We start from the raw sequence: 14,137 nt of genomic DNA, 5'->3' as shown, positions 1-14,137 counted from the left end.
CAGAAGGATTTGTCCTTGGCATTTCTGGTTAAAGGAATCTCAAGGAAAAGTGATGGGGAAAGCTTCTACCTGAGAAAAAGAGAACAAAGGCCTTGGAGAGCCACTGGGTTGTATTGGTCTGACTCAGTGCGTCAACTTCATGTATTAATATGAATTATCAGCTCATACCAAAAGAACAGCCAAACTATTGGCGGTTCATGGATGAGTTTAATTGTTAAGACATTTCCTCACCTACACACATCCTATCATAGTGTCTGTCAGCGGTAGCCTTTAAATGTCACTGAGGCTCCCTTCTCCTTACAGACAAGTGGTAAATTTCTACATCTTGGCTTGTTACTGACAAGCCCAATTGTCATGATCCAGGCCTATCTGGAAACTGCAACCTCCAGTTGGGAAATTCTGCACCATGATCACAGTTCTATATGTAGACGGGCAGTGAGCTTGTTCAGTGGGTAATGCCAACTTCCTCACACATACTCAAATGGTACTAACGACTGTATGGTTTCTTTGAACAGGGTTCAGCATGGGTTGATGCTAAACTGCACTTGACATGGTCTTAAAGTGTTGTATTTAATAGGGCTATGCAAGTACAGATCAGGAATTTTGGAAATGGCCTAGCATGGTTCATTTCAGAAACTGTTAGAGATATTCCTGATCTGAAATAAGGAAGCTATTTCAGGTTGGATTCTCTGACACCATTCGGGAAATCCCAAAGCATTTCAGAGCTCCAAATGGCAGCAGGAGTCTGCAGTTTTTCACCCCCACCCACTATGGGGGAAACTTCTTCTGCCCACCTGTCCACCTACCTGCCTGCCTGTTTTATTTAGTTTTATTTTTTACCTTTTTAGCAAGTTATCTTACTTTTTTTTTAAAAAAGGACAAAATTATTTGATGTTCTATCACTTTATTTTTTATGTATTTAACATATTTGTATACCACCCCAAAGGCAAGTCTCTGGGCAGTTTACAAAAAATAAATAAAAATAAAAAGGTTACAACATTACAACAATTTAAAATATGAAATGTTAAAACTATTTTTAAAAATCCAGCTATTAAAACAGCGGGGCTATTCTGATGATCAGCAAATATCGGGCTAGCCTGATTTTGCCGAGCGTCAGAACCACCGGGCTCGGCTGCGAGCCCGGTGGTTCTGGAGCGGGTAACCCGCTCAAGAACCGCTGCCTCAAAACCAGATTTGCAGAGTGAGTGCTCCGCAAACCTGGTTTTATAATCACCAGTAGCCGCAGCGCGGCTTCTTCCCTTCGTGCCTGCACGCTTGCTCAGGGCATACTGGGGCTTCCAGGGGCCATGCAGCCCCTGAGCTCCCCAGCCCCTGCCGGCTCCGTCTCGGAGCTGGCAATCATGTGGGTGGCCAATCCAGCCACCCAGGGCTCCCTCCATGCTTGTGAGTGGGGAGAGCGGGCTTAGCCCGCTGTTCCTGCTCACTGCCCCATACCGCGTCTCAAGGATCGTGAGACCCGGTCCAGTATCTAACTAAAAGCCTGGGTGAACAAATGTGTCTTGACTGCCTTTTAAAAAGTTGTAAGAAATGGGGAGGCTCTTATTTCAGCAGCGAGTGTGTTCCAAAGTTTCATGGAAGCAACGGAAAAGGCCCGTGAGTAGTCACCAGACGAGCCGATGGCAACTGTAGATGGACCTCTCCTGATGATCTCAGTAGGCAGTGTGGTTCATAGCGAAGAAGATGTTCTCTTAAATACCTAGGGCCCATGCTGTTTAGAGCTTTATAGGTTATAACCAAGACCTTGTATTTTGCCCAGAAACTTATTGGCAACCAATGTAACCAGTCTTTTAAGATTTGAGTGATATGGTCATAAGAACATAAGAACAGCCCTGCTGGATCAGGTCCAAGGCCCATCTAGTCCAGCATCCTGTTTCGCACAGTGGCCCACCAGATGCCACAGGAAGCCACAGGCAAGAGTTGAGGTCATCTCTCTTTCTGAGATGACCCAGAGACCAACCTGGCTGCCGCATTCTGGACCAACTGCAGTTTCCAGACTATGTACAAAGGCAGCCCCACATAGAGTGCATTGCAGTAATCCAGTCTGGAGGTTACTAGCATATGTACCACTGTTCTGAGGTTGTTTATCTCAAGAAAGATGAAGCTGGCATATCAGCCAAAGCTGATAGAAGGCACTTCTGGTCACTGCCTTAACATGGGACACCAGGGAGAGGCACCCCCAGATTGCATACTTGTTCCTTCTGGGAAATTGTCACCCCATCCAGAACAGGCAGATCAAAATCATCTCCTGAGTTCTGACCCTGCACAATAAGTACCTCTGTCTTATCTGGATTCATTCTCAGTTTGTAACCTCATCTAGCCCATCACTGCCTCTGGGCAGGCATTTAGGGAGGTTACGCCTTCTCCTGATGATGTTGACGTGGATAAAAATATTTGGGTGTCATCAGCATACTGATAACACCCTGCACCAAATCTCCTGATGATCTCTCCCAGCGGCTTCATGAAGATGTTAAATATCATTGGAGAAAATATGGAGCTCTGCAGGACAACATAACGAAGTTCAGTTTTTGAAGAAAACCATCTGGAATCTGCCCGTGAGGTAGGAGTGGAACCACTGCAAAGCAGTGCCTTCCACCCCAACCCCCTCAGACTCTCCAGAAGGATACTATGGTCAATAGTGTCAAAACCCGCTGAGAGATCCAAAAGGACCAATAGAGTCACGCTTCCTCTGTTAATTCCTAATTGGAGATCATCCATCAGGCCGACCAAGGCAAGCTCTACCCCACAGCCCACCCAAAAGCCAGTCTGAAATGAGTCTATATAATCAGTTTCATCCAAGACTGCCTGGAGTTGGGAGGCCACCACCCTCTCAATTACCTTGCCCAACCACGGAAGGTTGGAGACAGGCCTATAGTTGCTTAACTCTGAGGGATCCAATGCAGGCTTCTTCAAAAGGCAAGGAGGCATCCTGCCTTCCCTCAGATAAGTACTTTTGAACTCTGCTAGACCTTCTACAAAAACTTCCCTGCCAGATAGTATAAGCCATGTTGGACAAGGGTCAAGAGAACAGCTAGTAGGCCACACTTTTCCAAGAAGCTTGTTGACATCCTCATGAGTCACAAACTGGAGCTGATCCAGCCGGACCACATGAAAGGAGTTGCTGGACACCTCCGATACTGCAGTAATTGTGGGGTCTAAATCCAGGTCAGCCCAAATATGACATATTTTATCCACAAATAACTCATTAAACACATCACAGCGGGTAATAGAGGGTTCCAAGTTCTGATTCAAGGGAGGAGGAGCACTTACTAGCCCTCTCACAACCCTGAACAACTCCGCTGGATGTGAACTTGCAGACACAATATAAGTGTGGAAAGAATCTCTCAAAAGAATCTCTTCCTTGCTGCCCGTACTGCCAGAGCATAGATCTTGAAATGTGCTCTATGTTGTAATCTGTTGGATTTGAGGCAATTCTTCTTCCACTTATTCTCCAGTCATCTACCTCACCACTTCAGCCCCCATAGTTCTTCTGTATACCAAGGGGACAATTCTGAAGTGGGTCAGAGAGGACGCTTAGGTGCAATCGTGTCTACTGCCCTGGTGAGTTTGCTGTTCCAATTCTCCACCAGGGCATCAAAAGGATGCTTCTCCTGCCATTCTTGGTAGTGTCATCACTTTTCTTCCGCACTTTTCTGTGAGTACAATTTCTGGGTTTTAAAACAAAGGATGGTCAGATTCTCTTCTAATTAGATACACAGAGTCTGGCCATCCTTATCTACTTGTGGGGCAACTTTCAGAGCTCCATGTCTATTTTTTCCAGCATTTTTTTTAACTTTCTCCATGGACTTCTATGATAATTTTTGTTTATTAAAAACTAGGTTTCTAAAGCTGAACCAGATATTTTGAAGGGTTTGAAAGGACCCAAAACTGATATCTGTGGTTCTGAATCAAATCGGGTCTGATCTGATCCAAAATGTGTGATTGTGCATAGTCCTAGTATTTAATCACCTGCTCACCTGAGGATTTTCATGTCTGTAATCTCCGATTGTATGTATCCCCCCCACCCATTATAAGATACACTAACTATAAAATAGTATGGTGGAAGATATTATTTTGCTTGTATGATTATGCACACATTCTCGGTCGCTGCCCCAAGATTGTGGAATGCTCTCTCTGCTGGGATACGATCCTTCCCATCTCTAGCAATTTAAAAAAAAAAACCACCTGAAAACCCATCTTTTCGCCCAAGCTTTCTCAGCTTCCTAATATTTTTGGGTTTTAATGTCTGGTTATTTTTAAATTGTTAAATTGTTTTTAAGTTTTTGTATGTTTTTAACTGGTTTTATGTTATTGTAAACTGCCCAGAGATGAAAGTTTGGGGCAGTATACAAATTTGATTAACAACAACAACAACAACAACAAAAACAGAAGGAATAGAACTGCCCAATGGAAGCAAGATCAAGAACCTGGAAGAGAAAGAACATTACAAATACTTGGGCATTCTCCAGGCTGATAACATTGCACACATTGAAATTAAAAGAAAAATGGGAAGTAAATACATCAGGAGAGTTAGAAAAATCCTCAAGTCCAAACTCAGTGGTGGGAACACCATATAAGCCATACACACCTGGGCTATACCTGTTATCAGATACAGTGCAGGAATAATAGACTGGACCCAGGCAGAGCTAGAGATGCTAGATCATAAGACCAGGAAAATCATGACCATCAATCATTCTCTGCACCCCCGCAGTGATGTAGATAGGCTATACCTCCCTCGCAGCTCAGGTGGAAGAGGAATGCTGCAAGTCCATCAAACAGTAGAGGAGGAGAAAAGAGGCCTTGAAGAATATATCAAGGACAGTGAAGAAGATGCACTTAAAATGGTCAATAACGAGAAACTATTAAACACCAATGAAACAAAGCAGGCCTACAAGAAAGAACAAGTCAAGATCCAAGCAGAAAAATGGAAAAATAAGCCACTGCATGGTCAATATTTGCACAATATGTCAAAAATCAGACACCACCAAGACCTGGCAATGGCTTAAGAATGGCAACTTGAAGAAAGAAACTGAGGGTTTAATACTGGCTGCACAAGAATAGGCACTAAGAACAAATGCAATAAGAGCAAAAGTCGAAAAGTCAACAACAAACAGCAAGTGCCGCCTTTGTAAAGAAGCAGATGAAACCATGGACCACCTAATCAGCTGTTGTAAAAAGATTGCATAGACTGACTACAAACAAAGGCATGACAAGGTAGCAGGGATGATACACTGGAACATACAAGTTACCTGTAGCTAAAAATTGGTGGGACCATCAAATTGAAAAAGTTGTCGAAAATGAAGATGCAAAAATATTATGGGACTTCTGACTACAAACAGACAAACATCTGCCACACAATACACTAGATATAACTGTAGTTGAGAAGAAAGAAAAACAAGTTAAAATAATCGACATAGCAATACCAGGGGATAGCAGAAGAGAAGAAAAAGAAATAGAAAAAAATCACCAAATACAAAGATCTACAAATTGAAATTGAAAGGCTATGGCAGAAGAAGACCCAAATAATCCCAGTGGTAATTGGCGCCCTAGGTGCAATTCCAAAACAACTTGAAGGGCACCTGAACACCATAGGGGCCACAGAAATCACCATCAGCCAATTACAAAAAGCAGCTATACTGGGAACAGCCTATATTCTGTGACAATATCTATAATAACAGCAACAACATTGATAATAAAATTCAGCCATCCCAGGTCCTTGGGAAGGACTTGATGTCTGGATAAAACAAACCAGTCAATAACACCTGTCTGGCTGTTTAAACAATAATAATAATAAAAATTGGACACCATGCATTCCCTTAGGACAAAAACCATAGAGTGAGAGGCCATTCTCAACAATTAGACCCAAATTCTGCAACAATCTCATTTTATTTTGTTCTCCTTCACCTAGGTGGGACTGCACAGAGATCACTGAAGCCCCCTTCAGTTTTTAAAGTGTGTTTGTGTAGTGCTATAGCTACAATCTGCTAGTTACAGGCCCATAAGGATTTGCTTATCCTTAAGGGAAAAGTGAGAAAAGTGGGATTTCATTACCCTCAATAAAACAATATTTCCTCCCTGCACTGCTCTTTTAACAGGGGAATAACATGTTATTTTTTAAAACTGGAACTAAATGTAGAAATTCTCTAAACTTTTGACCGCTTGGAGGAGCATCAGATTCATCTTTAATTTTGGGACTGATATGATAGTATCTCCATGTTCCAAATCAACATGACTGCTGCTGGATTCATCTACAAAGAGACTTAATTCACAATTTGGAGTATCAGCCAAGATTCCTTGTTCTGAAAAGACATCAATCAAGTGTTCAAGACATCAAACCACCTTCATTGGATATACTGGAGAATCACAGCAAATCTCTAGAATTACAGGGGAAATGATTGGCAGAGGTTTATGTTGTTTGCCAAAAGCAGGCATTATGATTATCACAGTATCTTTCTAGTATATTGTACAGGATTTCCTTTAAGCCAGCTACATACTTAACCAAAAAAACCTTAGCATTCATATTATACTTTTACAGTGCTCAAAGTGCTTTGAAAACATTATCTTAGTAATCACGAAACCACCCTGTAAGGTAGGTCCATATTGTTAGCTTCTTATTTTTGATAAAAGGGAGTTGAGGCTAAGAGATAGTAGCTTGCTTAAAACCATAACTGCCATAAAAATTGTAGCCCCAATTTTTAATAATTTAAAAAACTTGTTTTAATAATTTTTCTATTCGATTATTTTTCTGCTGTTGCTCCCCTGCAACTAGCATCGTGCCTCTGATGCTGGAGATGGTCCAGAGCCACCAGACTAGTAACCATTGATAGACCTGTCCACCATGAATCTGTCTAAGCCCCTTTTAAGATCATCCAAGCTGGTGGCCATCACCACATTGCATGGCAAGGAATTCCATAGATTAATTATGTGCCTTGTGAAAAAGTACGTCCTCTTGTTGGACCTAAATGTCCTGACCTTCTGTTTCATAGGGTCACCCCAGATTCTAGTGTTGTGAGAGAGGGAGAAAAATTTCTCTCTGTCCACCCGCTCCACTCCATGCATAATTTTATACACCTCGATCATGTCTCCCCTTAGTCGCCTCTTTCCCAAGGTAAAGAGCCCCAGATGCTGTAGCCTAGCCTCATAAGGAAGGTGCTCCAGGCCCCTGATCATTTTGGTTGTCCTCTTCTGCACCTTTTCCAATTATACAATGTCCTTCTAAAGATACAGTGTCCAAAGCTGTATGCAGTACTCCAGATATGGCCGCACCATAGATTTGTATAAGGGCATTACAATAGTAGCATTTTTATTTCCAATCACCTTCCTAATGATTCCTAGCATGGAATTAGCCTTTTTCACAGTTGCTGTGGACTGAGACAACACTTTCAATTAGCTACATGATAATGCAGACCACACAAATGACTGCTGCACATGTGCAGAAGCCAGAAGAACACCATTTTGGATTCCAAAATGGTGAGGCTCTTCACACGATTAGTGTGAAGAGCCTCTAGGGGGTTTGTGGGGAGAGTGGACTTAGCCCGCTCTCCCTGCAGATGAGCAGACAGTCTGCTCTGGGTGGCCGCAGTGGCCACCCACACAACTGCTGGCTCTGTCATGGAGATGGCGGGGGCTGGGGAGTTCGGGGGCCGAACTTCCGGGGCCCTGGGAGTTTGGGGACTGTGAGGAGTTCAGGGGCTGGGAAGTTCGGGCTCGGGGGCTGAGCGCGCAGGGCATGCTGGAGAGACCCCTGAGCCGGGAGGATGCTTTTCAGCCTCCCGTTTGGGGGTCTCCTCGTGAGTATCCGTGGCGCGGAGCCACGCCGTGACTACTCACGAGCAAAAAACCCATGTTTGCAGAGTGCTCACTCCACAAACCCGGTTTAAGGGGAGGGTTACTTTGGCAGGTTAAACGCCTGGAGGCCACAATGCATAATCAACTTGTCGAATTCTCTACCTCAAGATGTGGTGACAGCCAACAACCTGGATGGCTTTAAGAGGGGTTTGGATGACTTCAAGGAGGAGAGGTCTGTCAATGGCTACTAGTTGGAGGGCTATAGGCCCCCTCCAGCCTCAAAGGCAGGATGCCTCTGAGTACCAGTTGCAGGGGAGTAACAGCAGAAGGGAGGGCATGCCCTCAACTCCTGCCTGTAGGCTTCCAGCCGAATCTGGTGGGCCACTGTGTGAAACAGGATGCTGGACTGATCCAGCAGGGCTGTTCTTATGTTCATATGACTTTGCTGAAATTCACTGCTAAAGGGCGGCATTTTTTTGGACACCCGAAAAGTCAAACATTAAAGCAAATAGTTTAAATGTAGCCTTAGTTCGATCTGCCAACTAATGGTCAGAGGGGAGATGCTTGACTAACAAGAAGGTTGCCGGTTCGAATCCCCGCTGGTACTATATCGGGCAGCAGTGATATAGGAAGATGCTGAAAGGCATCGTCTCATACTGCGTGGGAGGAGGCAATGGTAAACCCCTCCTGTATTCTACTAAAAGAAAGCAACAGGGCTCTTTGGGCCCCAGGAGTTGAAATCGACTTGACGGCACACTTTACTTTACTTTAGTTCAATCTAGATTATTGTCAGGGGAGATGATTTTTCTGGACCAAGAGTATCTGTAGCAGAGAATCCTTTGTTTCTTCACACGCACCAATCCCCCTTTTCTATGAGAATGTTACAGAAGATAATTAGACCATAAATCTTTTGGCTTCCTAGTTGCTAGGCTTTTTGGGCATCCTCTGTGAGTCCTCCCACTAGTGGAATGGAGATTGCATTGCAGTGGAAATGCAGATAGAAGGTAAACATTGCATTTTATACAGTACATACAATATGTTCCTGCTTTTGCAATGACTTCTGAAGCAACAGGGGAAGTACAAATGAGTTGCATTTCCTCTTACCATACATCCTGTATAACTTTCAAAAAGGAACTTCCATGGTGGGGAGAGATCAAACTCTAGATGCAAAACGGCTTAGCCATTACCCCACCATGTACGTTCTTTTTAAATATTGCACTGGAAGTTCACTACCTGCATCATTGCTTCTTACCTGCATCCCCCTCCATTTGCTTCTTAACATAACTGCATTTTTCTCTCATTGCTTCTTTAATCAGATAAAAGCCAGCTTTTGCCTCTGCTTCTTTACTGAAGTCCCATATTGGATTTAAAGCTCTTTGCAGACTAGCAAATAATGCATGGATGTGTGGTATAAATTCAGCTTCCAGTGTGGTGAAAATAGCACAAGGTTTTTCTTTGTGACAAAAATGTTATGTTGTGATTTGGGTGGGGAATGTGAACAAAAATTTAGGAACTCTCACATGCTGCATTACATGATCTTGGTGAAATGTGTAAAAAAAAACACCAAACATTTCCCCAGGAATACAAAGCAATAGCAACATCTATGACCACTGAGCCAAGGAACACGCTTTCCCTCCTCTCTTCAAGAGGTGCACCTTCTGGGAACAGAGATGCTGCAGAACCATTTGGTCCTGTGGCCATCTTGACAATCAGCTCCCAGGTTCAGGTGCTGTCTGATGGGTTGAATAGACTGCACATCTTCTCAGTTGCTGCTTGGTACTCATGGGAGATCAGGCCATCATTGCCTGCTCCACCTGCATAAGGGCATTCAAAAGTGACAGGAGGGAGGAGGAACATTTCTAGAAGAAAGCAGCACACAATAATTTGCCTGCTATGCACTAGTCACCACGGTTTCTTTATCTGAATAACTCAAATGTTGACAGCATGAAATTACAAGTCATAGAGCAAGATGCGTTTGAACTGGGGGTCTCAGTGAGGTACAAATACCCTGATAAATCTACTTAGCTCTATTACTGTTTCCCTTTTGCTTCTTGCTGTCTCTCCTGCACTTGTGCTAATTTTACAACCAAGATGCATTTGCAATTCAGAGTGCATGCTCACCAGATGCTGCTGAAGAATATGAAGGAGACACCAACATAATCATATTGCAAACAGAATTTGAAGATCACCTTGTCCTTCTAGCATTAAGGACTTAGCTAAACAAGACAACCCTTTTTTCCCCCATGCACACTGAATCTTTATTAAAACCAGCCAAGTTGGGAAGATAGCCTTGAAATTTCACAACAGTTTTATTAGTATTAATTGCAAATTGTTCCTCTTGCTTCTACAAGATATTTATTGGACCACTCTGTTGCTTTCTAAACACACACACACACACACACACACACACACACACACACAAACCCCATTAGTTCTTAACTTACTCTCACCCAGTCCTTTCCTTTCTAAGGATCCGTTTCCTTGGTAGGGATCTGTAGGGATCTCAGATATATATTCCTGGCAGAGAAAGGAGCTTTTGCAGGGAGAGAAGCAAAAATGGTGTCCCCATTGCCTCTCATCCACACAGCATGGCAAGCCACACCAAGCCTCGCATACAGCTAGCTTACTACCTCCTTATGAGGACGGAACTCTTGCTTTGTCTGGAAGGCTGTGCTGCATGTCTGTCTGTCAATAATTCACATGCTTTTACTTCCCAGAAACTCTCCCAAACTCAGAAGCTGTCACTGTGGTCAGAGTTGACCCACACAGCCATATTTTTCATGCTGCTCACAATTCAGCCCTCATTTACTATGCCAGCGCTGTTGGAAGTTGTTGGGAATTCTCTCTGGTAAGAGATACCCTTCTATTACAGCAGTGTGCACAGAGGCAAAACACAGCGGAGTCTGCCCAGGCATGCGTGTTTGCTGAGAGCAAAAGAAACTTGGAGCCAGTTCATAGTTTCAAATCAATATAAAGAGTCTTTATTGGAGAACTCCATTCTAGATAGGAAAGTGGAGAGATAGAACCTCTAATCTAGCTAGCTAGCTGGATGCAGAGAGATGCTGTCTGCATCTCTGCACACATGGTACAGAGAGAGAGGCGAGCATGTGTGTTAGGGAGAAGAAGAGAGGAAGGGAGGCAGAAGTATCAGGGTAAATGTTGGTGAACTTACATGGGTCCACCAGCCCTTGCTCATGACTTGCTGACTTGCTCACAAAAACTGTTTTTAAGTCTCTCTAATGATCTATACCAGCTTACCGCAGGCCCTGAATGTGGCTTCAACTGACTCTGAAACTTTGGAACTTCCTACCCACCTACTGCTGCCATTACCTGCTGATGTAGTCACTGCAGTAGTTTCCTTCCCCCTGAGTTACTACCCTGAAGAACTGGAGGCCGAGCAAGTTGCACATACTCTACAGCACTGTACCGTGACCTGTCACTGTTGGATAACCTAATTTTGCAAGGAAGTGCAAAAGCAAGAGGTTCCTTAAGCCCTAACAGACCATAATGCATAGCTGGTGGGTTGCATTTGACTTGGCAAGTCACAAGTTGTGTAGTGTGTCCAGTTGGGTCTGGAGGGTGATATCTGGTACATCTTCAAGAGTCTTTACTGAAATTGAACAAGAGGTATATGTGTGCATGCATTTTGTCAACTGTAGTTTGTGGCTTGTAGTCTTAACGTTTCATGCTTGAAGTACACAGATATAAAATGAAGCATTTTGCACGCTGCTGCCCTGAAAATGAAATCGCTTGAAACTCAAGCAGAAGACAAGACAGAGGATGTCTTTTAAAAAATTGTCTCACTCCTGGCAATAGAATGATCTGCCCATATGCAGTTTACGTTTCTATTGCTAATTCTGTACAGCATTTCTACCAGATCATCAATACCGAAACAATTGTTTTATTATTTTACTGCAGTTAGCATTTACATTATTTACCTGAAATGCAGAATAATTACTTCAGAGCAATAAAAGCCTATCCCAGCATAGACATAAAATGAATTGAATGTATGCATTTGCCTGCAACTCAGTGTGGCTACAGCCTGACCCACCAAGTGAATGTATTTTTAATCACTGAACCAAATATTTATAACAATTGAAATCTTCACTGCACTCACAAATTAAATGGAATTGATATGTAAAATAGACCCCTGTGAATATATTTCTTCATTTTCCCCATCAGTGGATATGATGTGTTCCCTCCATTAATTTGAAGTGGAGAGCAGGTTTTGACAGCACCTTAATGGTGTTCCCAAAATGTAGCATTTTCCTTTTCTCCTGAGGAGTGAATAGCAGCCTTTCACAATATGGGAGGAGACAAACAGCATAGGAAAGCCTAAATCCAGGATTAGGATTTCTGGTATCTTCAGGTTTCGGTTGGAAATATACTCTGTCCCTCCACCAACAGGCTTGCGAGTTGAAGCCCACGTTGTGGCAGAGCCATTGAATGGGACCTAGAACTTGGAGGCAGGAATCAAGAAGGGAATAAGACAGCAGCCAGAGCCAGGGAAGACTGCTGTTGCCCAGGCAAAGTTCGGGCCTGAACAGGAAGCTTATAGCCCTCCATGGTAAGGAGGCCAAAGGCCAGGCTCTGTGCGTGGAATCACTCCAGTATCTGGGAGCGCTTTACTGCTTTGGGATATACTGTACTCCAATCTGGTGATTCACCATGCAGACCGAATTATTGCTTTCTGGTTCTAGTATTTGCAGCTCCTGAGTGCTAGTGCAGATCCAAAATGCCCCGACCTCCGCACCCCCCCACACACACTTTCTCCATTATATTCTTGAGTAGCTAAAAGTAGGGGTCAATTCTGGCAATTTCTTGGGCAGGCCTGATAACCTTAGAGAGATTTTTCAGCCTACTGGCAGCTGCTCCCACCCCCGAATCCCCCTCAGAATAACACTGTGTCAAAAGTAGTACTTCTACCACTTCTGGAAGAGGATTAGTATAAACTTTTTTTTTTTTTAAAGGAAAATGACAACCTCTGTCACTAACATCAAACAGTGGCAAATGCCCTCCCTAAATTTTACATGTGTCCTCCCCACCTCAGATTACCGTTTCCATCTCTACCAGCAACTTTGGATTTTGCTGAAATTGCTTCTAAAATCATTTTCAGATCAACTCTGCTCCTGACACTTAATCCCATATGAATCTCTGAAAACCATTACTGTTGTTATCTGCATAGCCTTGCTGAGAGGGAGTTGGGAAATAAGATAAGATAAAACATATGTTGGAATATATTTTTATTGATTGATTGATTGATTTGATTTGTATACCACCCTTCCAAAATGGCTCAGGGCGGTTTCCAATTAAAACAAACCACTAAACAGTAAAGAGCTAAAACAAATTAAAAAGCAACATAACAATTAACAATTTAAAAACACTTTAAAACAACAATTAAACAATTACAGTGATTAAAAACCCCAAAATCAGGTTTTGAATTGTAAAATAGACCAAATATTAAAACCCCCAAATTTAGGAAGCTGAGAAAGCTGGAGTGAAAAGATGGGGTTTCAGGTGTTTTTTGAAAATTGCCAGAGATGGGAAGGATCGTATCTCAGCAGGGAGCACATCCCACAATCTCGGGGCAGCAACCGAGAAGGCTCGTCTCTGGGTAGCCACCAAATGGGTTGGCAGCAAATATTTGTGTTGGTAAAGAGCAATAGACTATATTTAATGTGACAAAAATAAGATCCTTGATGTACACAACACTGGTTGACATCCAGGTTAAGGTTGTGAATATGTGATGGAGAAGCAGCCATTTTCGCCAGTCTCGCTTTCCCTCTGCAGCCCACTGTGCCCTAAAAATATGTTGCTGAGGGTATCACAATCCTCAGAGGCAGTGGACTTTAGAAAAAAGGGAGCACTGATGAATATCACCCCTCCCCTATGATGTGCGTACAACTTTGTTTGGATGTCAGTCATTCTTTCACACTTAATGTGCACTGCTTTATTCCAATAAGAGATCCTGTATGTGCACCAGACAGCTAGATCTTGATTTTTAAAGATATGAAAATAGGATGTGTTTTGTTTAGAATATTGAAAAAGCTGTAAGGAAAGAAATAGAGATGCATTTCAGTACTCCTTTTCTGCTTCATCTTTTACTCCACTCTGAACGTCTATTTTTGATCATATTTTTACTCTTCATTTTCACCTTCCAGCTTTGACCTTCACTGAACTGTATTCTATGTAGAAAGCTGTTAGCCCTCATGTTACATTCTTTCTTTCATTGTTGAGCTGTAAATTTTTGCCCCCAGCTACCAAGGTAGTAATTAAGATGAGGTTTTGCATGCCTTTCCCCTTTACATGTATTGTTGAATCTGGAGATACT

General features: G+C 42.9%; 1 protein-coding gene across 11 annotated transcripts in view; it reads left to right on the top strand.

Annotated features, from left to right (window-relative positions):
• The window catches only part of LINGO2 (leucine rich repeat and Ig domain containing 2), a 937,252-nt gene that overhangs the window by 464,993 nt on the left and 458,122 nt on the right, over positions 1-14,137 (top strand). Inside the window, exon 1 of one of the 11 annotated variants that reach the window (XM_053298211.1) lies at positions 12,280-12,373. The exons of the other annotated variants lie outside the window; for them this stretch is intronic. The gene's annotated coding sequence lies outside the window, so the exon portion shown is untranslated. Of the gene's footprint in view, positions 1-12,279; positions 12,374-14,137 lie in introns of those variants that run through there. 11 annotated transcript variants of the gene reach the window in all.

This window comes from Hemicordylus capensis, chromosome 2, assembly GCF_027244095.1.
Source record: "Hemicordylus capensis ecotype Gifberg chromosome 2, rHemCap1.1.pri, whole genome shotgun sequence".
Lineage (NCBI taxonomy): Eukaryota > Metazoa > Chordata > Lepidosauria > Squamata > Cordylidae > Hemicordylus > Hemicordylus capensis.
This window is presented reverse-complemented; position numbering and strand designations above follow the sequence as displayed.